The sequence below is a fragment of the Centropristis striata genome, chromosome 5, assembly GCF_030273125.1.
Source record: "Centropristis striata isolate RG_2023a ecotype Rhode Island chromosome 5, C.striata_1.0, whole genome shotgun sequence".
Classification (NCBI taxonomy): domain Eukaryota; kingdom Metazoa; phylum Chordata; class Actinopteri; order Perciformes; family Serranidae; genus Centropristis; species Centropristis striata.
The window spans coordinates 39,222,033-39,249,936 of record NC_081521.1 but is presented as its reverse complement, the minus strand read 5'-3'; the positions used below and the strand labels follow the sequence as shown (position 1 = coordinate 39,249,936).

At 40.4% G+C, this 27,904-nt stretch overlaps 1 protein-coding gene across 2 annotated transcripts in view; it reads left to right on the top strand.

Annotated features, from left to right (window-relative positions):
* The first annotated feature begins 4,521 nt into the window (after positions 1-4,521).
* Positions 4,522-27,904, top strand: part of LOC131971470 (nuclear receptor coactivator 3-like) — an 86,166-nt gene continuing 62,783 nt past the window's right edge. For both annotated transcript variants that reach the window (XM_059332950.1, XM_059332949.1), the window contains exon 1: positions 4,522-4,589. The gene's annotated coding sequence lies outside the window, so the exon portion shown is untranslated. The remainder of the gene's footprint in view (positions 4,590-27,904) is intronic.

The following is a 27,904-nucleotide window of genomic DNA, read 5'->3' as shown; positions in this document are numbered from 1 at the left end:
AACGAAAATGTTTTTTCAATTCTAGTTTTCGTTATTTCGTTAGTTTTCGTTAACTATAATAACCTTGGTGTCAGCTGATCGCTGTGACGTGTCTTTATGTGGAGTTCCAGACCTGCCAGTTGTCAGGTTGACCACGCCCTATGAGGAACTCCACTGAAATTGCTGGAAATAAATCACATTGTTTATATGACAGATTCATGCTTACAGGCAGTGTAGAGGCATCAGTTAACCTAACCTGCATGTCTTTGGACTGTGGAAGGAAGCCTGCTAACAAACCCCCCCCAAAAAAAAAACATGCAACCACAGGGACAACATGCAAACTTCACACAGAAATAACAACAAGTTTGAACCTGAGTCCTTCTCACTGCGAGGAAACAATGTTAACCACTGCATTACTACGCCACCTGAGTCTAATACTGCTTTCACTAAAAACAGCACCTCTAGAAAAATTGCAAATCACTCTGATTTTGTAACATATCAAATCTTCTTTCTGTCGTATAGATCAGGGATTCCCAAAGTGTGGTGCGTGGACCCCTGGGGGTGCAAGAGCTGCCGCTAGTGGGGGCGCGAGATGAAAAATGTAATGGCGGTCTGATAATTACACAATTAGATTTTTTCCCCCACACAATAAAGAAGTGTAAATAAACATTTCCTTTGTAAAATGTAAAATCAAAAACTGTAATATTATTTAATAAATAAATGCAGGCTGTTCAAAATGCACTTCCTCTTAAAATGCAGCGTAGAAGAAGTTATCTTCTTCCATTTTTCCAGCCTGTGTTATGATGACGGGTTGTTTAGCTCCACGCTCATTTAAACTTGCTGCATCTTTTGTTCAACGCGGCTCAAAATATTATAACATTTTCCCAACTTATGTGCTTTCTGCCTCTGATCCTGAGCCTGTCATCATCCTCTTTGCTCTTAAAAGTGGAAGCTAGCGCATAACTTTGTTGCATTATATTGAAACTGTGTTTCAGATTAATTCAAATGTGAGAGCTCATTGTAATGATGGTCATTATTTTATTATATGTGTGTTCTCATTTGAGCATGATTAAACATGCCGCCTTTAACATGGCTATAAAAAAGCTTATTGCATTTTGTTTTTTTGAAGGTGTGGGGGATTGGGGGTGCGTCAACACGGTTGGGACATAGAAGGGGGTGCACAGCTAAAAACATTTGGGAACCGCTGGTATAGATAGAAAAGTACAGCTCATCTTGAAGGCCACAGACTGTACAGTAATGGTCGATAATGCTCAAAGCTATCACCAACAGCTTTTCTTTACAACCTTTTTACCTGCATTTAGCCTTCACATGTGCAGTTATTGGTTCAGCACAGCCTGCAGCGGACCACAAATGTGCTCCAAGTCTAATTTATTTTAAAGGAGGCTTAAAATTCTAAATCCTCTGGCTGGGACTTATCCCTGTAAGTGTGTCTCTGAGTGTTTGAATGTGTGTGTTACAGGGTTACAGTGCGACATGAAGCACACTTTTTGGTTTGATTGGTTGTTTTTGCGTAATGAGCCAGTGGGTTGATGCACAACAGCATTTAACTTTGATAAAACGTTTTACTCTTCTAAATGTGCTTGACATTTTCTTAGAAAGAATAGTTTTACTGCAATTAGGAGCAAGGATCTTACTAAATTTTGCATCCCTCTCTGAGTGATATTCTAATCACATTTTCCTTCTCCTTAGCGGTTCTTTCAGTTTTGCCTGATGAATTATGTCTGACCCATGAGGCTAATTGCTTTAAGCCTTCTTCACAACCCTATTTCAACATCTTCGTACTCTCCATAGTCTCTTTCACTTCTCTTCACTTCCTCCCTCGCTTTCCGAGTCAAACTGGTGTAGTTTTACCTTATTTTCGCTCCCTCTATGTACCTTCGAGCTACAACACTTCCTCTCCTCCATCACACTGACAACTCCACACTCGCTTCTTCTCTCCTCCTTTCATACTTTGTGTTTCTTTAACACCTATAGGTTTTCCCAGCTACCCTTCTCTTCAGGCAATAGGCACCATTTATCATTATCTGTGATCTTGTCTCTGCGTCTTCTTAAACTGCCTTAAACTAAACTCGACTATCTCATCATCTTGTCTCACTTCTCTCTCACCTTCCTGTTCTCATCTTCTTTCATTCCCACTGTCATTGACACAACAGGATCCTTACCGACTGTGTGTGTGTGTGTGTGTGTGTGCTTGTGAGTGTGTATCTAGTCATCTATCTGTGCTCTTGTTCGTCTGGCATCACCATAGTGACGGATTTTTGGTGCTATCAGTCCCTGCCTTGTATATCTTGGCAGCAGTCGGGGCACTGTGCCGACGTGTCCCAGTTCATAGGCCACCCGGCGCCGACGTCAGTGCTCCACGCCGACCCTGCCAGCTCGCATATGGAGCCCACATATGGGCCTCATCTATAAGAGATAGGAGGCCTGAAGGAGCCACAGTCCCTCCGGTGAAACAAATCCAGTTCACAGAAGGCTGGCTCCAGGACGTAAAGTGACATTTTAGTATTTGTCCGTTTCATGAAGAAGGAAAACCAGAGTTTTGATAGAAGAACAAAAGCATACTGATGCACATTATACTATTAAATGTCCCTTAGATCTTGATTTTGCTTTAAGTCTAAAATTGTTTGTAGATAATGGTATATAAATATACACACACACACACACACACACACACACACACACATTCTTGTACTTCTATCTTTGTGAGGGCCCTCGTTGGAATATATATATATATATATATGCAGCAACTGTAACAACGCAATTTCCCCTGGGGATCAATAAAGTATTTCTGATTCTGATTCTGTGTCTTTATATAGAACATGTTTAAAAACAGAACAAACAGATAAAAACAAACAGGCCTTACAACTAAATGATGTAATTAACATAAAAAAGAACAAAAAAAAAAAAAGAAAGCCTGTATGAAACCTTGATGTCAATCTCAATTAAAAAAAAAATCTCTGGTCACTTAAACCTAAAAAGTTTATGTTCGAAAGGGTTGGGACCTCCTTTATATATTTATTTATATATATATATATATATATATATATATATATGTGTGTGTGTGTGTGTGTGTGTGTGTGTGTGTGTGTGTGTGTATTAAATTGTCTATACAATATAGCAACTATGCCAGTTTTAGATACAAGCCATTACAACGTTAACAGCTATCACAGTTTTATATACAGCCCAATACAATATCCCAATTTCAAACATAACCCAATAAACTATAAACAACTATCACATCTTTATATACAACCCTCTACAATATAAAATATGAAATTACCCTCTGGATTTGCTATTTACACTTTGTGTTACTTGCAGCTTATTGAAATTATGTCAGTTCCATCTTTATTGGTATTCTGTGTTAAGATGGTGCAGATATTTTTTTAATGCATGTCTAATGTCCTTAATAGGCAACATTTCTTTTGCGCTGCTCCACAACAAGCGCCGTAACAAAAAACGAGGTCACGTGGGGCGCTGCTGTCGACTTCAGACTTGAAACTCTTTTTAATTAGATAGTACAAAAATATGTATTCAAGTGTAAAAGTAGGAAGGGACGAGGCAGGCGTGGCATTTTGTAAAAATGGGATGGAATAGGGGTCTAATCATCTAACACTGTTCCTATAAATAAACATGTTTTTATGGTCATTTTTATGTATAATTTTATTATATTTGAATTTTACTTTTATATGTTCATATTTGTAACTTATGTTTACATTTTTCAGGTCTTAAACAGTTCATTGAGCATATTTGTGGTTTTTATTGTCATAAATAGTAAAATTTTATTTCACATTTCATGATTTTTGGGCTCAATATGTTAATAAAGTGGTTTAAAGTGAAAAAATAATTGTCAGATCATGTTGAAGTTGTGCTGACAAAGTACCAAATAGCCTACAAAACACGAGTATAGTGAAAATATTATGTTGTATATAAAGGGCAAATAGGCTCAGACCCCAGAGGGTTAAAGTGTGAGGAAAAATCTCACTGGCAGCGAACGCGACTTTTATTTGACCAACTCATCATCATCAGATGATGAAGGTGAGACCTCAGTGTCCTAATTTGCTCTCAAGTTGAAGGCTGTCTACTTCAGTGTCACCTCCTCCATCCAAACGCCTTCTTTTTGGGTGTAAACTCTGGAAATTGTGCTTCTTTTAGCCTCCTGGCCCCATGAAGCAAACAATTCAGTGTTTGCTTTGCATTTAACTGAAAATACACACCGTGTCATCTCTCTCTCTCTCTCTCTCTCTCTCTCTCTCTCTCTCTCTCTCTCTGGTATCGTCGCTGACATCCGTCTGTAGGCTGCTAGACAGACAGTGCCTCTTTCCCCACCTCCACCTCCACCTCTACCTCCGCCCCCTGCGGTGGTGGAGTCTGCCTGTAGTCCGTATCCGGGTTGTAGGAAGCGGGAGCGAGCGCGGCGCTCCGTTCGAACGAACTCCGCTACCCAGAAGCCCCCGCGACGCCTCAACTTACAGAACTGGCTTCTTGGGCTTCGGGAGTGTTTCCCATTTAAACAAACAGTGCCGAAGATGGCGGAGAGTTAATGGTGTAAAGAAGAAATTATCGATCCGGTAGAGCGATACGTCCACAAGGTAAGCTCGTGCAGCATGTGTGCCAACATCCAGCTCATTTAACGCCACTTTGCATTTGGTTTGCATTTCGATAGAGGACGGAAATGTACTGACTTCTTTTCCCAGCGTCAGTGCACACACAATATTGGCATCGCTACGGTGCGGAGGGCACAGTGCATGGTCATTTAGTACATGACAGCAAAGATTCACTAACCTGATGGTGACGGCGATGAAGTGCACGCTAAATGATTGTTTGCCAGCATTGTGCTGCAAAAAGGAACGAGATTTATTTATTTTTGATAAACTTAACTTGATCACGCAAAAGCTGACCAGTTTACGCACAAACTGGTGGGATCACAGAAGTGTTTCCAGATAGATACAGAGCATCGGGAAGTTTTTTAACTCACACTTGCACTCGCATGGTGAGGCTTTGCATTTAACAGACACAAACGGGCTGATAGTGAACTGTTTTCTCTGGGCTGTGCGCGATAGAAAACTGTACAACAGCTGAGACTGACGCTGTCGCAGCATGAAGGGAACCGAAATGTTTGTTGATCGAGTGCATGCAACTGTGTGTCATATGCATCGTGTTTTTGGAGATGCTGCCGCTGTATTTGGCTGTTACTACAAACATGCCATGCGGGAGAAGAGGCAGACGATGCTGACTGTCAGTCAGTCACGCAGCCAGCCAGCCAGCCAGTCAGCCTGCCAGCCTGCTCGGGTCCCGACTGCTGTGCTGAGCGATAAAAAAAAAAAAAAAAAGTGCACTGACTCTACTGTACGTCTCCAGCGTGCAAGTCTGTGCACTGAATGGGGCATGCACCGCCTATAAATGTATGAAGTGAAGGAGTGAATGGTCGCTGTGCTCGTGTTTTGCCCTCTCTGGTCTCCTTCATGCACCTCTCCTGTCATCTGCTTCATCCTCAATAATGTGTCTCACTGTATATCTGCAGGGGGCAGCAACGTGGCCCCGTGCATATGCACCGTCCTGTAACCCTGAAGGTCCACGGTTGATCCCTGAAACAACCAGCCAGTATGGTGTGTATGTGTGTGTTCGTAAAGAGCCCCATGTCCTTGAGCACGACACCAGAGCACTACTACAATACCTGCTGCACAGGATAATAGCAGTCCACTCTTGACTGTGTGTAAACAGGAGTTGAATGGAGGCGACGCAGATGGTTTTTGTGTGTGAGGGATGTGAGGTTGAGTTAATTACACTGAGGTCAGTGTGTGCATTTTTTTATCTGATTGCGTTGTGGCTCAATAAGGCAACTAATGATTATTAGTTTATTGGTTAGTCTTCATTTTGCAACTATTAAATGTAAAAAAAAAAAAAAAAAGAAGAAGGTTCAGCTGTCTGTTTCCCAGTCCAAAACTCAAAGATATTCAGTTCATGCTGATATAAATTAAAGAAAAGCAGCTATACTTGCATACAAAAAGCTGTTTTTTTTATTGATAAATTATAATAAAAAGCACCTTCTTGTCCGAAAAAACACTCAAACACCCAAACAAAAAGGTTACTCTTCTATTTTCTTAAGGTTTAAGGTTTAAGCTTTAAGGTTTACAATCAAAATGTCAAATTTAGCCAAAGTGGTGCTGAATCAAATTTATAGATGCAAGATTTTTGGTTAAAAAAAATGTACGGTGAGGTCTTTTCTCTTGCCTATTTGGTTTATTTTACAGCCTTTTTTTATGCATTCCTATTACAAAATGTTGCAGTGGTATGAAGGTTCTTGTCTCACTGTTGAGTCAGTTTATAGTTGTCAACACAACGAATCAATTCTCAAAATCATGAATGAATAATTGTTTTGAGTCATATCTTGCATTCGACTCACGCTTTCACCACCACGGCTGATTTGTCTGTCTGGCGCCCATGTGGAGGGGTGTGGTGACGAGAAGCCCTCGCCTCGTTCCATGGCAACCCTCTCCTGACAGATTTACAGTCAACTCCGGGCCCAAGTCCCTGCACACGTGCAGACCGACACGCGCCTACAACCTGCTCACAAGGAATTTAGGGGGAACGCGGGCTGGGGAAGGGGTGTGGACAAAACTGCTCGGACCCGTGAGGGGTCCTCGCTAAGCGGATGGCGGGATGATTGCGAGGATGACAAGGAGGAGGAGGGTGACAGTGATGCATGATGTTTGCTGAATGGGAAAAAAAAGGGGACAGAGGTTAGCAGGGGATGCTGGTGACTGGGTCAGGAGCTGGGGGCAGGGCTCACGAGACAGAGCGGGAGGGAGGCATCACACACCAGCCTGGGAGCATGGGAAGCTCTAAAGTGTGTGTGTGTGTGTGTGTGGGAGGCAGAGGGGAGATATGGGGAGGGGCTCAGGTGGAGCCTCTTGCTGGAATTCTACCTGGCATTTTAGTCTTTTGTGTCTTTTTTCTTGCTCTGGTTTCTGCCCTCCTCGTCTCTGCTCTGTCATTCTCACCTCTTTTCTCGAATCAGGAAGTTTCCGGACTCAAACAGACCACATTCTTTGCTCTCTCTCTCTCTCTCCTCTCTCTGTGGTATGTCTCCCTCGCTGTCCTCTGCCTCCCCCAACAGCAGTAAAGTGAGCTGAACTGTTGTCCTGTTGTTGTTGGGGGCCCCACTCCCATGTGTCAGGATGTGTTAAACAGGAATTAATCTTCTTCACCAGCTCTCATTGATTTCACTCTGTGGAGGAGGGGTCTCTCTCTCTCTCTCTTTTTTTTTTATCTCACTCATTTTTGCCCTTTGCTTAGAGATCTCCAGTCAGAATGGTGGAAACACCCCACGCCTGATTTGATGCGGTCTTACTTAGTTTGTCCTGAATTACAAGGGCTTTTAATGCCATTGACCATATTAGGATTAGAGTTTTTCCATGACCTTACATTGAGGAATAGAAACATATTTTCTAAAATCTCACAAACTTCTCAAATGTTTTCAAAACGAAAGAAGCCAGTCAAGGTGAAATTATGATCTACATCAGGACCTGTCTGACTAAGGAAAGCATTAAAAAAAAGACTGCAATTGACTTTTTACTAAGTTGCCCCATCATTCCATCAGACAGCACATGTGCAGTTGACGGGGATAATGGAGGAGATTTCCAACCAAAATGTCATATAGCCTATAATCATTTCTTGATTCTGATTTTTTTTAACCTAAAATGAGAAAAAGGTCTTAAATATGCACTTGGGTGGCTACATATGTGAAATAATCCTAAAAGCCTGAAGCTAAAGCTGCATGTCGCAGGCAAAGAATCTGCTTCTTCATCAGACCAGGATCCTTTCAAAGATTTGGAAACAGCATTGTTATAGTATTGCAATAAAGAGCGAATTAGACTTTAAAGTGTGATTAGATAAAAAGGAAGATCACACACACTTTTATTTCTTTCAAACGTAGTACACAGATGTGATAATATTGGTCCAAAATGATGTGAAATTGCAGATTTTTAATTGGAAAAAGTAAACTTTTCTTGGGGGAGGACTACCAACCCATTTCCAAATACATGCACGAAGGTCTTTTTTTAAACTTGGTGAAAACACTTATGCCTATGTAAGACTATCTCAGCTAATGCTGGCTTGGTTTGCTGGAGTGTGAACTTCTACAAATCTAATTAAAAGCAGGATAGAGTTGCAAACGCATCCAGGACCAGACCAGCTTCCACACTGTGGGGTTAAAGTGTACATGGGATATGCTGGACTTGAGGGGAGTTTTTTAGAAAGAAAAAAAAAACCTAACAAGCATATCACGTTAGTTGTTAGTTAGTGATGTGCTCCTTGACAATCGTAGAAATGTTTAAGAGTGGAGTTTGGATCACCCAGTCATAAGCTTATACGCCAAACACAAGAACAGCAGTCTAATTTGTATGATTTTGCATATGTCAAGTCAATATCTGCCAACATTTATGGCTCTCCTTTGAATCCAGAAACCACAGAGCCAGCATTCATGCCTGTAAAGTTATCAAGAGTCACTTCTTGCTGCTGCTCTTCTGATAATGAGTTGGAGATAGGCAGGGAATTTATGTTTTGGTTTAGATTTGACACCCAAATGAGCTCTATTTTATCGTACAGCTAACAGTTTGAAACCAGAAACACTACCCACATCCCGTTTATAAAAACATCCTGGCTGCTTTCAAGGCTCTTCAGGCCACTTTCCAACTTAACTATCAATGAAAGCCCTTCACAGAGTGTCTTTTTAAAGCTTCACGTTTTATTTGTTTAACATAAGAGATGTTGATTTATTCTCAAGTGTTAAAGAGGATGATCTTAATTACTTGTTGATTCTTGTCACAGATAGCTTTCCCCTCTGTCTCTCCACTCAGATAAACTGAGCAAAAAAAATGGTTCTAATAATAAATATGTAACTTCCTTTGTTTATTCGTTTGTTTGTGCTGCTGACCATATTGTCAGTAGTAGTGTGTGTGAGTGCTGTGTGTGTTGGAGTCGTGTGCCGGAAGCTGACGTGCTTTCATGAGTCAAAACGATACAGGAAGACATGTTAGAGAGCAGCCATGCAGTTTCTCAGTGTCTGCACCACCTGCAGTATGACAGGGCAGTCCCAAATAAATCCTTTTTAAAAAATGCTGATATATTTATGACTGCTAACACTGCAACTCAAACTTTTTTGGACCACAACACTGACATCCAACCTGGTCTCACAGAAATCCGTGAAATAGCCACGGATTTCGCTTAACTCAAAATCCGTGGAATAGCCACGGAATCACTCAAATTTCCGTGAAACTGACACGGATTTCGCTACAATGCAAGTTAATGACAGTCATATCCCGTGGCTATTGGTTTGTTCCAAGTCACGTGACTTTCAAGGTCCCAGCGGTCAGAACAAAAAACGTGGCGGACAGTTCTCTCATTTTTAGTGAAAAATCAATATTTTGACTTAGTTTCTGCATAAAAATGGATTTTGAACACATTTCTAGCGAGAAATATATGTTTTATTTTCTAAATATTCACTCAGTGAATGTACATAATCACTTTGTATGTTGGAATAGCCACGGGATATGACTGTCATTAACTTGCATTGTAGCGAAATCCGTGTCAGTTTCACGGAAATTTGAGCGAATCCGTGGCTATTCCACGGATTTTGAGTTAAGCGAAATCCGTGGCTATTTCACGGATTTCTGTGAGATCATGTTGCTGACATCATATCGCCTTATAAAACTGATGAGATAAATGCATTGAATTGGGAGCCACCTGATGAATATAAGTCCAACACTCACTCTCCTTTTTGCTCTGTTTGAGGTCTCTGCCAGCCCCTCAGGGAAATATCAGACTCTTTATGCTTCAATGTTTTCCCCAACTGGTTGCTAACTAGCTTGCCCTCTGTCGGAGCAGGTAACATACTTAAAAAAACAACTGAAAGTCTTAGTGAGATCCATAGACACTGCTTATTGCCAGGAGTGCTACCAAAGAGAGAATGGTGATCTTCAAGATCTAAAGACAAAGAGGTTAGGTTGACCTGGTTACTGTAAATTGTCCGTAGGAGTGAATGAGAGCATAAATGGCTATCTGTGTCTGCCCTGTGATAGTGTGTCAGCCGGGATCTCGACCCGAGTGCTGATAAGTGCTTAAGGATAATGAATGAATGAAAGTGTTTGGTTTTCTACACTCATAATTTCTAATAGCATCGTTCCCTCCAGGGTTAGGTTTCAAGCTCCTCTATGAAAACAAAAGAATCACCCAAAACCAACTCACCCCAGCAGCCCGGGAATCCCAAGTCACAATTTTTGTGTGGAAGGAAAACAAAGCCCTGCAGGATAATTACAAAAGTAACATTTAAAAAAAATCTTCGAGGGATTGACTCATTACTCATCTGTCACTGATGCACTAGCAGAGAGATGACACTTAAGTGGCCAGTCAAACAGTTATTAAGAATGGAGAACATTGACTAAAAGCGTAAATAAGCAGTCTCTGCACTGATTTGCATTTTTATTGGTTTATGCAATTTGAAATTTGCTGAAAATATGAAGTGAAAGTGTTCATGTGACGAGTATCTCTTAAAAAAATGTAATTATAGAATAAGTTCTTGTTAAATGGAAGTTACAGTAAGAAAAACCACATGTGAAATTAAGCTGACACACACAAAACCACGTGTATGACACAGGAAAATAAAGGCCTTCAACGCCACTGTTAATATACAATTTAATTAATTGTTAATATATCACCGCTGTAGTACCACAACTTGAACACGTTTCCTTCTTCTTTGCATTTGAGAGTCTAAATAGAGGATGGTGTGTGTGACATTGGCTTTATTTTCCTAAAAAAGAACAATCATTTGAAACAACTCATTTACTGAGTTGAATTTACTGCAGAAAAGGTCAGTATTTTGCTGCCAACCTCATTTACATTTAAGGAGTGAGATTGTGGCTTTAAACCAGGTTCAGTATTACAACAATTCTGTAGGATTTCCTTGATGACTCTAACATTAGTAAAGAAACCTGTCTTCACCCTTCAAGCAGTTTGAAACCTTGTAGCTGTACAATAAAACAAGTCGAGTTTTTTACTTCCCAACATTGTGAATCTCTTACTGACCTGAAGTTATTTATATGGCACTTTTTTTTAACAAATGTCTAGGAAGTGAAGAATACTACAACAACAACAACCAATGGAATGAAAGCAATATAGTATATTATTATTATTACTTTGTATATTGTTAAATGTCTTTTCTTAGATTGTTTTTTATCTTATCTTAAAATTGTGTGATTTTCTGCGGCTGTAACAAAGAAATTTCCCCGCTGTGGGATTAATAAAGTCAAATCTAAATCTAATCTAAAAGTTAAACAAACCAATCAGGAGTCAACCCTGTATTTTTATATTATTATGAATTTAATATCTTTAAGTTTTAGACTGTTAGTTGGCCAAAACGCACAATATCAAGTTGTCATCGTGGACTAATGAGTTTCTTACATAACATTCATTCAAGATAAAATACTTGTTAGACTGTATAAAGTGTGACATTTAGGTAATGTTTATATTGTCCTGCTCTTGTCAAGCCTGTGCTAAACAGATCTGGAGCAAGCTGTGAAACTAGGTCACTTTACAGGCGTTGACCCGATCAGACTAACAGCAAACATGGGTCACGTCCCTGCTGTGGTCTGAAATTGATCTAAGAGTTGTGTCAATAATTTCTGCTATTTGACATGTCGGCATAGCTGGTTGGTCTTTGTTTTGTCATTTCAGTGGATAAAAAATGTATTTTGGGTAAATACAAGGTAAAGTTAAGGAGCTGGAGAGTTTTTGTCGGTGATAAATGGAATGACTAAATATCAAACAGACGGAGTTGGAGGGATGAGCTGATGCACAACTGTCAACTGTGTTTTTCTCGGTTTCTGTTTCCTTTCTTTCCCCAGAATGCCTCAGTGCAGCTCATGTCCTCTGCTGCTTTATTTTTTTTCTGAGAGCTTTTTCTTCTGTGAGAGGAATGTCAAGTGCCCATCTCGTGCGCTTCCCCCTGTTCTGTGTTTTGTTTTGTTACTTGTGGTTCACTGTTGATTTCCGTATTTCTCTCCTCCTCTTGTCTCCTTCGCCGTGTTTATTTCATACCGTATGCACGTAGCTGGTGCCCGCGATGTTCCTTACATCTAAACCGTAGCGCTGAAGCTAGACAAGTTCACGTGTTAATATCAAACATATTGTCTTTGCACGAGCGTGCCTTTCTTTTGTGTTGGTACAGGTAATTCTGTCTGACTGTGTGTGTGTGTGTGTGTGTGTGTGTGAGAGAGAGCGAGAGATGAAGGGGGGGGGGCAGATAGTGAGGAGGAGAGGAGAGGAGGAGGGAGGAGACGTGGAGAGTCGCTTTATTAACGTGGCGACTCCCGCTAAAATTCAGGGAGTGCTGTTGCATCCAGCTGTTACTGGTTGCGCGAGGCTTCGTTGCCATGGCAACACAGCCCTGTGCGCCTGCTCAAGGTCGTTCATCCAGTTCTGAACTGAGCAGCGTGCTGCACATAGGATGCACACGGAGGGAGAGAGAGAAAGAGAGAGAGAGAAAGGGAGAAGAAGAGAAACAGAAAAACTACTTCAAAGTGACCAATCAAAAGCACAACACACACACACACACACACATAGACAAACATACACACACTTACCTTCTTCAATAAAGAAACAAACCAAAAAGAACCCCTGGCCTTGGGGCTTGTAGGTTCTTTTGCCAGCTGATAAAATATTTAGCTGGTCAGTGGGAGAGAGAGGGATACGGTGGCTGGAGAAGAAGCGAGCAGCAGAGCTTGGCTTTGTGTTTTCCTTTCTCTAATGGTGCATTGCTGTGAGGCTACCTGGGGCTTCCTCCACCTCCTCTCCTCTCCTCTCCACCTCCTCTCTTCTCCTCTCCTCAGAGGGCTGCAGCATCCCTCGGGGGCTCTGCTGCATGTTTGCCGGCGCTGACTGGACTAAGCACAGCACACATTGTGCATTTAAAGACCCAGATACATTGTGTGATAGCAGCGTCTTGCAGGTTCGTTGCATGGTACGCTGTGCAGAATTGGGTCAAACAAAATCTTGGTCACAGTCTGGTTCAGAGAACCTCAGTAGTGGGGCACGTCGTCGTTCGATGACTATCACCTAGATCCTGATATATATCGGTTAACACATATTATTGGCCTTTCAAAGGCATATCGTTATTGGTGTATATGCTGTCCGATATGTTTTTACACAATGTATAATACAGAAAATGTTGCTTGGCGTGATTTCGATTTATTTATATATTTTTTTTGGAACTTCTTTTTATTTCCTTTTTTCCAGGTGCAGTCATACATTCACAAATTCAAAGAAACAGCACAGGTGTACATGGGGTAGAGGTAGTCCATGGAGTTTGGCATCCCAACAATATCCAGACAGAGTCCATATTTGAAAGTGGGCAGTGGTGCTCATTAAGTGAGAAAATTAATATACAGTGTACAAACATTCATTATTCATATTTGAATGGCGAGGGAGGAAAAAATAAAATGGTTAAAGAAAAATAAATAAATCAAACAAAAGCAAAACACACACATATAGAACACATCAATCAGATCAAAAGTCATATCAGTTAACAAAATGTGAAATAATTGGGGACCATTTAGTCAGGAATACATCAGTTTTCAAGTGTAACCTTGCGGTTATATTTTCCATATAGTAAACATCCATAACTTTCTCTCTCCATTGTGCTACTGTGGGGGGCTGCGGTCTCTCTTTTTTTTTTTTTTTTTTTTTTTTTTAATAGTCAGCAATTGACTGAATCTAAACAATAATATTTATTTTATTACTATTTGTTCTTCATTTTCTCATTTATAGAGTTGGCTGAGAATGTAATAAAATGTATAACGATGTTAAATATTATTTAATAAAGTTTTATGTTTGAGAAAGTAGCTCTCTGGGTACATTTGCAGACTGGTGAAAAATCAGTGCACAATCCACATAAAAAAGGTCTATTTTCATTCTAGCTCCAAAAATTACTATCACCCACCATATTGGTTATGGATTAATTTTGCCCATCTAAAATCAGTCTCCATATCAGTCTGAAAAATCCCATATCGGTCAGACTCTACAATCATTACAATCTGATCTCCAGCAACTCAAGAAATCAACTCTATGTCAACAACCTTCTCCAAAGTTAATCATAAAAATGGAAATTTCAAAATGGGTCAAAAAGGTTTTAAGATTGAGAGGGTCATGGGAAGGTTTGTTGAGCAGTGGGGGCACTACAGGAGCAAACACAGCCACTAGCTGTCTGTCTTGCTATTTAAAATGTTTAAAATAGTGGTACAACACTGCTAACAGTTAAGGACTTTCCTGTTAATTACTAAGAGAAAGGGCCTCAAATGTATTAGGCAGAGGTGCTGCACACTGCAAAAAAGCCAACTTGTATTTTTTGGCCTAAAACAGTGATTTAATTTGGTAAAACTTGGAAATATAAATTACTGACATTTAGGGCAATAATGTAAGTTAGCACAACAAAGGAAGCCAGTTGTCTGCTCAAAAACAAGTTGGTGAGTTGTTGTTACTTATATCTTTAAGTTGGGGTTCACAACAAGGGACAATAGTTCTGATAACTCTTATTTCTTTGTTGTGAAATTCGGTCATTAGCGAAAGCTAGCGGCTAACTGATGCTAGCGGCTAACTGATGCTAGCGGCGCTGCTTGTTACAGCTACAAGAGTAGCCATTAGCGTATCAATGCTAACTCAAAATTGTGGTCACAACATTAGCTGACATTCATGGCGGCGTTACAATCGTGCCAGAGAAATACAGAGTTGAGCAAACTCAAAAACAAAACTTAAAATATTTAGTTTAATTGTCAACTTAAAATTTTATCGAAGTTTGTTGCCTTGAAATTTTGAGTTCACCCAACTTTTCTTTTTTTGCAGTGCAGAGTAGAGAAGGGGACTAGGAAGTACACAACCAAACTAATAACCACTAATAAGTGGACATGAGATTTAGTCCTTTTCATGTATCATTCAGCTTGTATGCATGTACTACAAGTTGGTTTCACTTTCCTGATGTATGCAAGTGCAATAAAGTGCAGCTTTACATGTACTGCTAAAGTTCTTAAGAAAATAATGTTTTTTTTGGTGTATGGTATGCGTAAGTGCAGTGGTGCAGGCCGTGATGCATAACGTCACAACTGAAGACAAAAGCATCACACAGAAAGAAAGTACTCAAAAGTAATCAAAAAAAGTTATATACACTACTGGTCAAAAATTTTAGAACACACCAACTTTTCCAGAATTTAATTAAAAATGATGCAGTTTAATGTCTCAGTGCACATTTGCAACATTTAAAATTCTTTATTGAGCATGATAGTGTTTTGAAAGTAAAAAAAAGATTCAAAATCACATTTTATGTTGGACTAAAGGACTATAAAAAGACACAAAATGACACAAAATGACTTACAAAGACATGAAAAGAATTCAAAAATGGACAAAATAACCCAAGACTCCATAGAGTTAAGTTGTTAACCCATTTCTTGTTCCCTGAAAAAGGCCTACTTGTATATTTCTGAAATGTACATTATTTTTCAGTTTTGGTTAAGCTTACCTTTTTTTATTTACCTCTGGCAGTTCACCACTTACCTTTGTACCCTTTCAAGCTGTTCATTTGACTTGAACTGCTTGAATTTCAATAAAAAACTGGAAAAATTGAGGTGTTCTAAAACTTTTGACAGGTAGTGTACATATCCCCCAAAATGAACAGACATGATACAACAAAAGCCAAACTTGTTACTGATGAGTTGGGATCTAACTTTTCTGAAGTTGCAATGATTGATAGCATTATGTTCACTTTGCAGTAATTAATCATAGAAGCACGTCACATTATTGGGATACTAAGAAAGTTTTTTACAAGGTTTTTAGTAAAATTAGATGGCTCATTTGGAAATTTTGATGCTGTTTGTAGTCACCGAAACTGTAAATCAGCTGTCAGCATCTCTCGGTGCTATTTGGGACCACTGCTTTAGATCGACGACTACAGATTATTTCTCTCATGATTGTGAACCCTTATCTGAGGCCATCAGATCTCACACAGTGGAGGGACTTTAAGAAACCTCACTCACATTGCTGCTCTGCAAACACACGAAGGCGAGACAGCAGAAGATTACTGTCAGCACGGGTTACGGAGAAGCACATGCCTACATATTCTTAAATCTGGCACAAAATCGTGTAAAGACAAAATGTGCTGGTGCCTAATATGGAGGGTGGGTTTTTCTCTTCTGCTTCTGTTTTTCTCTTTTTGTTCTTCGCAGGGTGCAAACAGAGTTCAGCAGGATTTTCAAAAAACAACTTTTCAGGGAAAGCGGTGTGAAATCGTGTCGCTTTTTGTGGTCAGCTACGTGATGGTTTGGGTCCAATGTGTGTTTATGTGTTCCGTTGTTTAAAAAGAAAGCAGAAAAAAACCCCAATCTGTCACCCTGAGCAGATGAGAGCTGGATTTTCGGGGGAGGACGGGGTTGGTTTCACGTTCACGTGTAAGGTAATAGATGCTTATTAAAATGCTCCTCAGAGGGGTGTGTATGTGGGGACTTCTGTTTTTTTACTTATTTTCCATTGTAAAAACCCAGACCTAGTTTATGTGTTTTAGAGCTCCTTAAGGTGCCCGTGCACACACACACACATGCTCACACAAACATTTATGGGGTTGAGGTAAATGTTACCAGCTGCAGCACAGCAAGCAAGTGGCTTCAACTCTGCCTGAACCCGGCTGTTACGTGACCACCTCCTCAACTTAATTCACTCCCATCCTGCCGTCCCCTCAGCCGACACACCTCCTATATCACTTTTCCCTCACCACACACATATATTTATATATATATATATATATATATATATACACACACAGCCATCTCCATCCACCAGTTCCTCTTTCCAGTGCCACTAGCAGCAGCATCACTCATCTCAGGATAGCGAGAGAGCGCTTCAAGGTCCGCTTCCCCCACTTCGTCACCTTGGTGTGGAGCAGCGAGCCGGCCCAGTGGGCTTCGTCTGATTGGCTGGCCCTCCGAGGTCACTCTGTTGGTGCTGTGATGTCACAGAGGCTTGTTTATCCGTACCTCATGTCAAGCTCAGTAGCAACATGGTGTACAGCACCTCGCATAAACCAATAACGACATAAGTGGTTGCTTTTTTTTTTTTTTTTTTAAATGGATCCCCATTAGCTAGTCGCCAGTCTCCCTGAGGTAAACAATTAGTCATAAACAATAAAAACTATTTAAACAATTTAAAATCACATAGTATCAATTAAACACTGATTGAAAGACGGGGATCCAATTAAAAAGAGAGTTAAGAATGTGAAAATTTCATGTGGCTTCTACTTGTCAGTTTTCCCCCCAAAGTTGTCTGACTTGCTGTTATAGTTCTACGTATTTATTTCTTAATTTTCACCCAACATGTAAATTCTCTGTTAGCGCTTCTCTCTGCAGCCCCCCAACCCTTTTAACCCATTGAGGCCTGAAAAACCGCTGGGCGATTTTAAAATAAGCCTCTAATTTTCTGGAAATTCTGGAAAAATTCTGGGAAAAAAAGTGTGAACACTTCTGCTAAATAATAGATTTTTCAGCCTCTGTAGCAGATAGAAATGAAATTCAAAAAGTATTTGAGAGCTTATACAAATACTACAAAACGACGTTAACGCTTTCCAGGCTTCAATGGGTTAATGATTGATCCAATTTCAGCTCAGTAAGTGATATCAATGCATTTAACCCAGTGAAAGTGTTGTAAGAGACGCTTAGAGTGCCTCAGTGAAACATATGACTAAGGAGATTTTGAAAGCGTGCACATGACATGCAGAGAAGACGCACGCTCAGGCTTTAGTCAAACTGCTGAATTTCACATTCTGCTGTGAACGGGGGAATAAACAGAGTTACTAGCTTCACCCATCTGTTTCTGCCAAGAAGCCCTCCGTGCATCAGGCCTCAGCTCAGGCAGCGGGGAGGAAGCGCCTTTGGTTGAATCAGCTTTTCCTCTCTATCCCCCACCCCTCTCATTTTCTTTTACTGCCTCCCTCCCTCACAATGAATCTGTTAGTCCTGTGAGATCCGAGTCGTAGTAAACAGGCAGTGACATCTGCATGCTCTCTTTAGAGGAAAAGGGGCCAGAATTTAAATATTGATTTGATGCAATGTGAGACAAAGATTCCGGTTCTTCTCGTGTTCCTCTTTTGGGAGCTTTTTATAGCTGTTGTTTGTTTATTTTTAGGTGTTGTCCAGCAAATCAGACTTTATCTAAAAAGAAGGCTTCACTTGTGTTCAAGCTCTTCTCTGCTTCTGCTTCTTGCTGTGTGTGTTCTTGTTTCTCAGTTAGACACGAAGCTCAGGATGAAATATCATCTCCTGTTGGACTCGGCTGCCCACTCAGGTAACCATCAGGTGAGCAGCCTCGACTCGCCTGCAGATCTAGAAAGCTGCTGGTGATGTTTATTGAGCTGATGAAGCCTGACTAATGGAAGACTGACTGACATCAGCAGTAGATTCAGGTGTAGTGTGATAGAAGAAATGTTGCTTTATCCTCTCCAAATATTTGCTGCGTGACTAGGGGGAGTTTTTACACGTAGCGTTGGTTTGAGTCAGTTGATGAGTTAGTAAACTAGGAGCTTTTTCCCTTTTGGTTTCTTTTCACACAGAAAAATCCAAGTGAACCAACATCAAGAACCATTTAACGACAGTAATATTGGTCAGATGTGTCTGGGAAAAGATAGTAAATACAGAAAGTAGATCTGAGCAATATATTGATATCATTTAAATTGTCATATAAGCCTTTATAGCAGGGGTGTCAAACTCTGGCCCGCGGGCCAAATTTGGCCTCCAGTGTAATTTTATTTGGCCCGCGAGACAATACCAAATTATTATATTATTATTGTAAATTAATGACATTGATGTGTTTTTTATTTGAAATTTGATTTTGCATGTATGCACTATTTAGTTATATATTGTATGTTTATAAGCGTTGCTGGTTCCATATTTAATGTTAAAGCAAAACATGTTTGGTATATATTAAAAGGTTTATTTGTTCATGTTGGCCCGCAATTTTATTCAAGTTTTAAATTTTGGCCCATTGTGTATTTGAGTTTGACACCCCTGCTTTATAGCATCAAGGATGATGATGATATTTATTATATAATTATATTTTTGAGAATGATATTTGTAAAAGGGGAATATTAATTAAAAATCGATAGTCATTTTTTGAGCTGGAATGAAAATAGGCCTTTCTTTATGTGGATTGTGCGCCAATTTTACACCACTCTTCAAAAGTACCCGGAGAGCTGCTTTCTCAAAGATAAAACTTTATCAAATAATATTTTACATTGTATTACATTGTCAGCCAATTCTATAAATGATATCTGAGAAAATTAAGAATAAGTGAAAGTAAATTGAATAGCTAAATAAACATCAATACTGTTCAGTTTGTTCAATTGCTGACTATTTAAGAAATAATAATTTAAAGATTAATAGCTAACACCATTTCTAATTGATTTTTGATAAGTAATCCAAGCAACGTTTTTTGCATTATATATTGTGTAAAAAAAAAAGCTTTGAGAACGCCACATCTGTTTAATTTACGGTAAAATACCGGCAGCTGTGGTTGCCAGAACTTCACCGTAAAAATTACAGTGAGTGGGTTTTCTATTCTAAATTTAAATGTAAATATCAGCAAAAACTGTAATTTAGACTGAGTATTCCTGTTATTTTTAGGGTAATTGTGTCATTCATTCACACATCATGGTATTTCTCCATAAATTTTGCATGAAAATGTTATATTTTTACAGCAAAACTGTGTGTTTCTTCCACTTTATGGCAGAAAAAAGGAAAAGTTTTGTGCTATTATTTGATTTGATTTTGATTAATTAAAAGTGTCTAATATGGTGACATACAATTTTTAATTTTATTCCCTATTTCTGATGTATTTGACAGTGTTTTACTGTTATTTCTACAAAGATTTTTAACAGTGTGCACTGGCATTTTTCTGTAAGACAAATGGAGCTATGCAAGCTGCTACAGTTTACGTGCACTGCTGCATCCCAGGATGCAAAGCACACCTGGCCACAAGACCTGTTGAGCTCATTCTTTCAGAGTACAGATGGTCATTGGGTCAGATCGAGGTGGGATCAGGAACCGTATCGTTTGTTTGTAACCGAACCGAGACCATCTCAAGGTGGTCTCGGCCTGGTTGTTTTGGTCCGCACCTGAGTGTGATTTCTGTGTTCACACCTGCCCAAATGATCTGCACCAAGGGGGCAAATGCTCCAGGGTTCGATTCAACCGAACAAAACAAGGCAGGTGTGAAAACGCCCTAACTCCACTGTGAAAAAAACCTGCCTGTACAAATATATGTGTGGCTGCAGCTATTTGAATAGCTAACTGTGGGTTAACAAGGGGGCAGATGTGAATGGAAATGGAAATAAAATGATGCTTTTATATACAGTATAATATACATTTAGTCAAATCATGTCCAACCCTTCTTCCTGAGGAGCAGTGTACTGTGTTTCTACTGAAGTAATCATCCAATGAAACCAACACAGATATTTGAACTTTTACTTTGCTGTCCCTTCCATTAAATGAAACTTGTTTAATCTCCGTAACTGATCTTCCTTTGGATCAGATTGGTTTTCCTCTCTGTTCCATCCTAATATCCTGTTTTGACAGGAAGCACGACAAACTAAAGAGGTGAAATTGTCTCAAAATCCTGCGTCATTGTGACTTGAATGACATGCCACGCTGCTGCAAATCAAAAGTGTCCCTGACCAAGACAGCTGCTTCACTGTTTGTTACACTGCTAAGTACACTTCAGTAGCATCTGCTCGTAACAATATAATTCATGCTGCTCAGGAAACTAAAGGAGGAGGGATTATAAACTGTGATTCCAGGATGTTTTTAAATATAGATCACACTTAAAAATGTATTTTTCATTCTTTTCATTTCATTTACGCTTGCTCAAAGGGAGACTTTACACCAGGGGTGTCAAACTGATCCATGAAGGGGCCATGTGGCTGCCTTTTTTTTTTTTGTTTCAACCATGCAAGAGCACAACTGAACAACAAATCAACTGACTGGAGACAGTTGAAGTGATTGAATGAGTTTGAGTCAGGTGTGGAACAAAAACGTGCAGCCACAGCGGCCCTTCATGGATCATCTCCTGCTGTACTTTAACCAGAACAACATGAGAGACTTCTGCAGCCGCTTCGATAAGACAGAACAGCAAATTGCATGCATGAAAGACGAGGTTGATCTTGAAAAGTAAAGTAGGGGTAAAACCTTTAAGGCAGGGGAGTCAAACTCTGGCCCGCGGGCCCAATTTGGCCCGCAGTGTAATTTTATTTGGCCCGCGAGGCAATACCAAATTATTATATTATTATTGTACTATAAAAGCTGACCCGCCGGTATTATACGGCGCATTTACCGCTAATACTACAAATCCCACAATGCCCTGCTGTTGTTTTGGCGCGTCAATCAGGACAGGACCCAGAAACGCTCCTCTGACAGTCGTCATAGCAACCTCAAGCTAGAGCTGTCTCCGAGCTACCCCTTCCCAAAAATGGCGAAAAGAAAGGCAGAATTTATTAACCTGTTGAAAAAGTTTATTTTGATATTTAAATCAGAAGGATGCAAATAGAAAAGAGGCATACGATTTTTATTTAATTTTTATTTAATAAATTAATGACATTGATGTGTTTTTATTTGAAATTTGATTTTGCATGTCTGCACTATTTAGTTATATATTGTATGTTTATAAGCGTTGCTGGTTCCATATTTAATGTTAAAGCAAAACATGTTTGGTATATATTAAAAGGTTTATTTGTTCAATGTTGGCCCGCGATTTTATTCAAGTTTTAAATTTTGGCCCATTGTGTATTTGAGTTTGACACCCCTGGTTTAAGGCCTCAATGCACCGTCAGAATCTCCACCTCAACATATCATCACTGTCTCGATATCAGACACAATGAAACCCATCATGAGTTTATAACTCAACCTGTTTTTGAGATTCCTATGGTAGTGCCGCCCCTTCATTTACATTTGCATCGTGGATTATATCTTTAACTTGGGTGGATGACTGCTATCACAGGGACATTTCTGTCTACTCGAATGACTGCAGCTTAGTAAGGTCTACAGAATACTACAGTAAACACACGGTGGAAACACATGCATGCTGTATGTGTTAACTAAAACCGTTCTTTTCTCACACGTTGGTGACAGGTCTCCAGTAAAGGCCTTGTGGAGAGTACGTGTTAGCCCAGCACGATCTCTCTCCCTATCTCACCAAGGCTAAAAATAACACCATCTCAACACTAGACTTACACAGAGAAAAGGAGGGAGGGCGAACACAGAGAGGGTGGAGGGAAGGGAGAAGGAGAAGGTGGGGATGAGACGAGAGTGAGAAAACAACAATCAAAGCGAGAGAACGGGGAGAGATGGACGAAGGGGGGCAGAGGTGCAGGGAGGTTAAGAAAACAAGTCATTAATAATTTACCTGGAGGACACTTCCAGTTCGACCTTTAGTTGTGGTCAGCCGTGTTCAGCAGAGAACAAAGTGTTATATAGTGTTGGGAAACTCTTTCACATGATCTGACTGGTGTGTTCTGTCTGGAAGTCTGTGCTCACAGCAACCGACCAGGTGTGCTCAGGTGCTTAGTGGGCGTTCAGACCCAAAATAACACTCTTATTTAGAAAAACAAGGTAAAACAGGTACCAGTAAGAAGATGAAATATGATCCAGGAAGGGCAATTTCAGTAAAGGATTCATGCGTTTCCAGCTGGCAAACAATGTGCAGCAGTAGACAGGGTTTACAATTCTGGGAAGTTATCTTGTAAAAATAATATGTCCTCCTTCGTGGCAAACTGGAGATAAACAGTACTTTTACCCCCATTTACAGCAATCTACCAGGAATGCATGCTTGCATTTATTTGGTTTGGAGGTGCAGTGTGACATCGTGTTGCAAAGTTTATACAAGGTCATCTGGGTTTTCTGTTGTTGCATTCTGGTCTGTAGGGTTAAGCTGTAGAAATCTACTATTAGGGATGATGAGTAGAGGGAGGCAGCTTAAGTAAGTGCTTTGTTCTGATGATTCTGTACAAAACAACAGAAAACAAAAGGTGGAAAGGCAGCGATACAATTTACGAAGAAAAATGTACCTACTTGAAACAAGATGTTCATAAAGAAGGGGGTATGACATAAGGTCATAGCAGTTTATGAAAAATATATTTGAGGAATTGTTTTTTTCTCCATGTTAATGTCTGTCACAATCACTGAGACCATGACATGATTAGGAACATGTTTACTGGGGCAATAAGGCAAGAAGTAGGAGAAGTAGGATCATTTTCTTATAGACTTTCATACAATTGCAGTTCATTTTTGCAGCCTGTGGAGCCGCCCCCTGCTGGCCATTAGAAAAAATGAAGGTTTAAGGTACGTTTCAACACAAAGGTTGCCTCACATAGGGCTGTTTCCAATACCGGGCAATACCCGGAATGAGGTGGGTCTCACTTTGCCGAAACTCCCCTAATTTGAGTACAAGCATCCGGAGCCGGCTTTGTCTGGACTTTTTTTGTCCCTGTGGAAGAGCAGGGCCTTTTTTCTCCCCTGAAAAAAGCCTGGTTACTGATTGGATAGATCGCTAAGCGGGATGTGACGTAGTACTCTACACGACAACAACACGCGCCATTTGTGAAAGCCGGTGAAACAGTGATCCCAAATTTAGCGACTTTTCAGACCCCCTTAGCGATTTTTCAAGAAAGCGACTGGAGACAAATCCAGCGGCTCCTTCTTACTCTTCTTAACGAGCCGCTAACGAGTCGGAGGCCGGCTTGTTAAGAAGTTAGCTACAGTTAGCTATAGTTAGCTCTGTAGCAGTACAGTGTGTATGTGCTGCTGCTACAGGAGGTGTTCATTTAGTGATCTCTGTTTGTTTACAACAAGCCCCGGACACTCCGTGCACAGTTAGTGATGCCGGTTAATTCACAATCACTATGTTTATGATCAGCGGAGACGCTGCATAATTAGCCATGCTGCTTTCAGCTGCTGACGTGCACAGTTAGTGACGGCGAAAACTCACCTCTGGAGTCTCTAAATCCCTCTGGGGGCTAACCCAGAGTGAGCGGACTGTTGAGAGGGTGTGGCCTGAGACGTTCCTGGTGGCCACTTTTCCCCCTAGTCGAAACACGGCTATTAAGTACGTGTTTGTTTGTCCACCTCCACCCCCCACACACCTTTCTCATGTCGGATTTTCTTCGGCTGCATCCCACAATTTTTGTAGCTCTCGCAGAACACAGAAAAATGGACACCCACTTCATGCAGCAATCAGCCAGGTGTGTGGAGGTGTGAAAGCAAGCAGCATTTGAACTTTTCTTTTAGGCTCTCTCCTTTTTAACTTCCCTCACTTTTCATGTGTACAAATGAGTGCATAAACCATAAATGTGTCTGAAAGTATGGAACACTGCTCCTTGCTCCTCTCTTTGACAGCAGGTTATATTCCACCTTTCAGAACAGGTGGCCAGACATGGTCGGATAAAACTTTCTAAGAACTAATTTGACATTTTTAGGACTTTGTGTCACCTTAAAACATAGTTAACAGGAGCGGTCTTCATTTTACGAAGCATAGCAAAGGGGTGGTAAACGGGAAACAGCCAACCTTAAACTGTCAGGAGAAAGTTTAACTGAAATCAATGGACTGTTTTCATCCAAGATCTCTTAGTGTCACCAAAAGCATCGGGAAATATAGCATTACACAAACACGTAGGTGTAGTACATAGTTTCTAATGCTGCCAATGTCTCACCTTGAGTTTAGTCATTTCAGAGAACAGCTTGGCTGCATGGCCCCTTGTGCGAGATATTAAAACACATTCAGGTTTGATTGATGAACAAGGAGACTGGTTACAAAGCTAACATGCTGACAACTCCCTGTTTGTCATTACAGATTAAATTCTTTGCTTTGCTGCTGTAGGTATTCTGTCACTTTACTTGTCCTTTTGGCACCATGTTGCTCATAAACACACATCTATTCAACTCTTAACTAGTCAGTACTAATTTGTGACTGCTCTGCATTTAACCTTTGTCCTGACACACTTCAGCTGCACAAAAGAACAGAAATATAGCCGCAGGAGTTAAGCGATGGGTTGGGCAACTTGTTGCTGTGTGATTATGGTGCTGTGACAAACACTGTGTAGGGTGTGTTTGTTTATGAGGGCTTTTAAAGTTTGTATTTACCAACAAAACAAACCAGGGTCCTGGATAAGGGTTAGGGACACGGTCCTTCTGATTTTTCCACAAGCATTCCTCTGCTTCTCCTGCACAAAAGAAAGGTTTTTGGTTTTAGTGCCACAGGGGGGTTGGGGGAGTTCAAGCAGCAGAAGAATGGGCAATGCAAGTTGACATTGTTAAATTTCAAGTGTTTCTCAAACAGTCCATTTAGTGTGTAACCGTAAACCCTGGGGTAACACTGAGGCATTTCTTTCTGAGTCAAAGTGTGAGAGACCACTTTTCTATAGCAGCTTAAGTCAGGTTAAAGTGCTTGTGCTTATTCTTGGATGCTTTACAGGTTGTTAAACTTGCATATTTGTGAGAATGCAAGACTTTTGTTTGGATTAAATGCATCTGTCTTTCTCTGAAGGTAACAGAGGAGAACTCTGGAAAATCAATATTTTATTTCATATGACTTTTAAACAAACTTTAGCCAAAGCTTAAAAAATGCAAACAATTGCACAACCTTACATTGTGGATCGGGCGTTAGGAAATCACTTGCAATTCTCACACATTTTCCACCACTGTCAACCAACAAAAACAAACCACTGCTCCTCTGTATCATCTGTGAACTGCTCAAATAAATGTCCAAATGAGAAAGAGAAAATGAAGCATTGAGAGAAAGATGGATGAGGAGAAAGAAGGTGTAAGGGTATCTGTTTAATTGAGACTCTGAAGGTGTTTTAATGGCTGCTGGTTGTGAAAAGATGACTCTCAGCGAAGAGGCGACTGTCTACTTGTTGGTTGGCTGTCTGTAGCTGGATTTTTATCCAAGCACTTTTTGGCAAAGTTTGCATCATTGGCTAGTTAACCAAAATTGAGTGTGTTGCCCTTTCCGTGCTTAATTCATTTTCTCAGAAGTATGTTGCGTAGGTAGCCATGATAAGAGCTGCTCAAATGTCTAAATTCTCTAATTCCCCCCTTTTACCTGGGATATATTAATATATATATATTCAGGAAAGTTTACCACCGTTTTCAAAGAGATTACAATAAGATTCAATTATAGCATTGATGAAGAATTAGCATATGTCAAACAAGTTTTCATAATCATTTTTTAAAAAAAGGAACATTTTAACATGTACGATAGTATATAGTTCCATGAAGGGCTGTAGGCTGAGTCCAAAGGGCTGTTTCTACTACCGGGCAATACCCGGAATGAGGTGGGTCTCACTTGCCGAAACGCCCATAAATTGAATACGATCAGTCCGGAGCCGGCTTTTGTCGGGACTTTTTTAGTCCCTGTAGAAGAGCAGGGTCTTTTTTCTCCCCTGAAAAAAGCCTGGTTACTGATTGGATAGATCGCTAAGCGGGATGTGACGTAGTACTTTACACGACAACAACACACGCCATTTGTAAAAGCCGGCAAAGCAGTGTTCCCAACTTTGCGACTTTGTTGCTAAATTTAGCGACTTTTCAGACCCCCTTAGCGACAATTTTTCAAGAAAGCGACTGGAGACAAATCCAGCGACTCCTTCTTACTCTTCTTAACGAGCCGCTAACGAGTCGGAGGCCGGCTTGTTAAGAAGACTCAATGAGCTACAGTTAGCTCTGTAGCAGTACAGTGTGTATGTGCTAACAGGCTAACAGTTAGCTCTGTAGCAGTACAGTGTGTATGTGCTGCTGCTACAGGAGGTGTTCACTTAGCAATCTCTGTTTGTTTACAACAAGCACCGGACACTATGTGCACAGTTAGTGATGCTGTTAATTCACGATCACTATGTTTATGATCAGCAGACACTCTGTGCATAATTAGCCATGCTGCTTTCAGCTGCTGACGTTGTGCACAGTTGGCGACGGCGAAAAGCATACGTCACCTCCGGAGTCTCTAAATCCCTCTGGGGGCTAACTTACGCAGATAGCCTAGATACGCAGTGTGAGAGGGTGTGGCCTGAGACTTTCCCGGTGGCTACTTTTCCCCCTAGTTGAAACACGGCTCAAGTCAAATCCAAGACCAGGTTCTGTCGAGGCCAAGTGAAGACAAAGTCAATATCGGGTCCAGAGCCAATCAAGTCTTGTTCATCACCATAATGGTGTCTTTCCAATGCCAATATAGTGATTAAGGAGTTAGGATGGACAGAAATATTCTATGTATAAACAAGATTAATCCATCTTCTGCCATCAAACTAATCTAATGCAACATGTTGGTAGAATTTGCCAATCAGGCAACGTTCTGTTCAACTGATCCCAAATCAGCAGCCAGAAACGACATGACTTATTCTCAACAGCCGAGCCCGAGACTAAGACAAGTGCAAGATTGAACTCTAGACCGAGACCAGACTTGAGGACTACAGCCCTTGTTCCATGTTTTAAGAAGGGTAAAGTGAGTTACTGTTTAACTGCCTTTTATCATCTTGAACCAGTCTGGCCATTGTCCTCTGACCTCTGGCATCAACAAGGTGTTTTGGTCCAGAGAACTGCGGCTCACTGGATATTTTCTCTTTTTCGGACCATTCTCTGTAAACCTTGGGATGGTTGTTTGATCAGCAATTTCTGAAATACTCAGACCAACAACCATGCTATGTTCAAAGTCACGTAAATCACCTTTCATACCCATTCATTCTGATGCTCACTTTGAATTTCAGCAGGTCCCCTTCATCATGTGTACGTCCCTAAATGCATATAGTTTCTGCCTTGTGATTGGCTGATTAGATATTTGCATT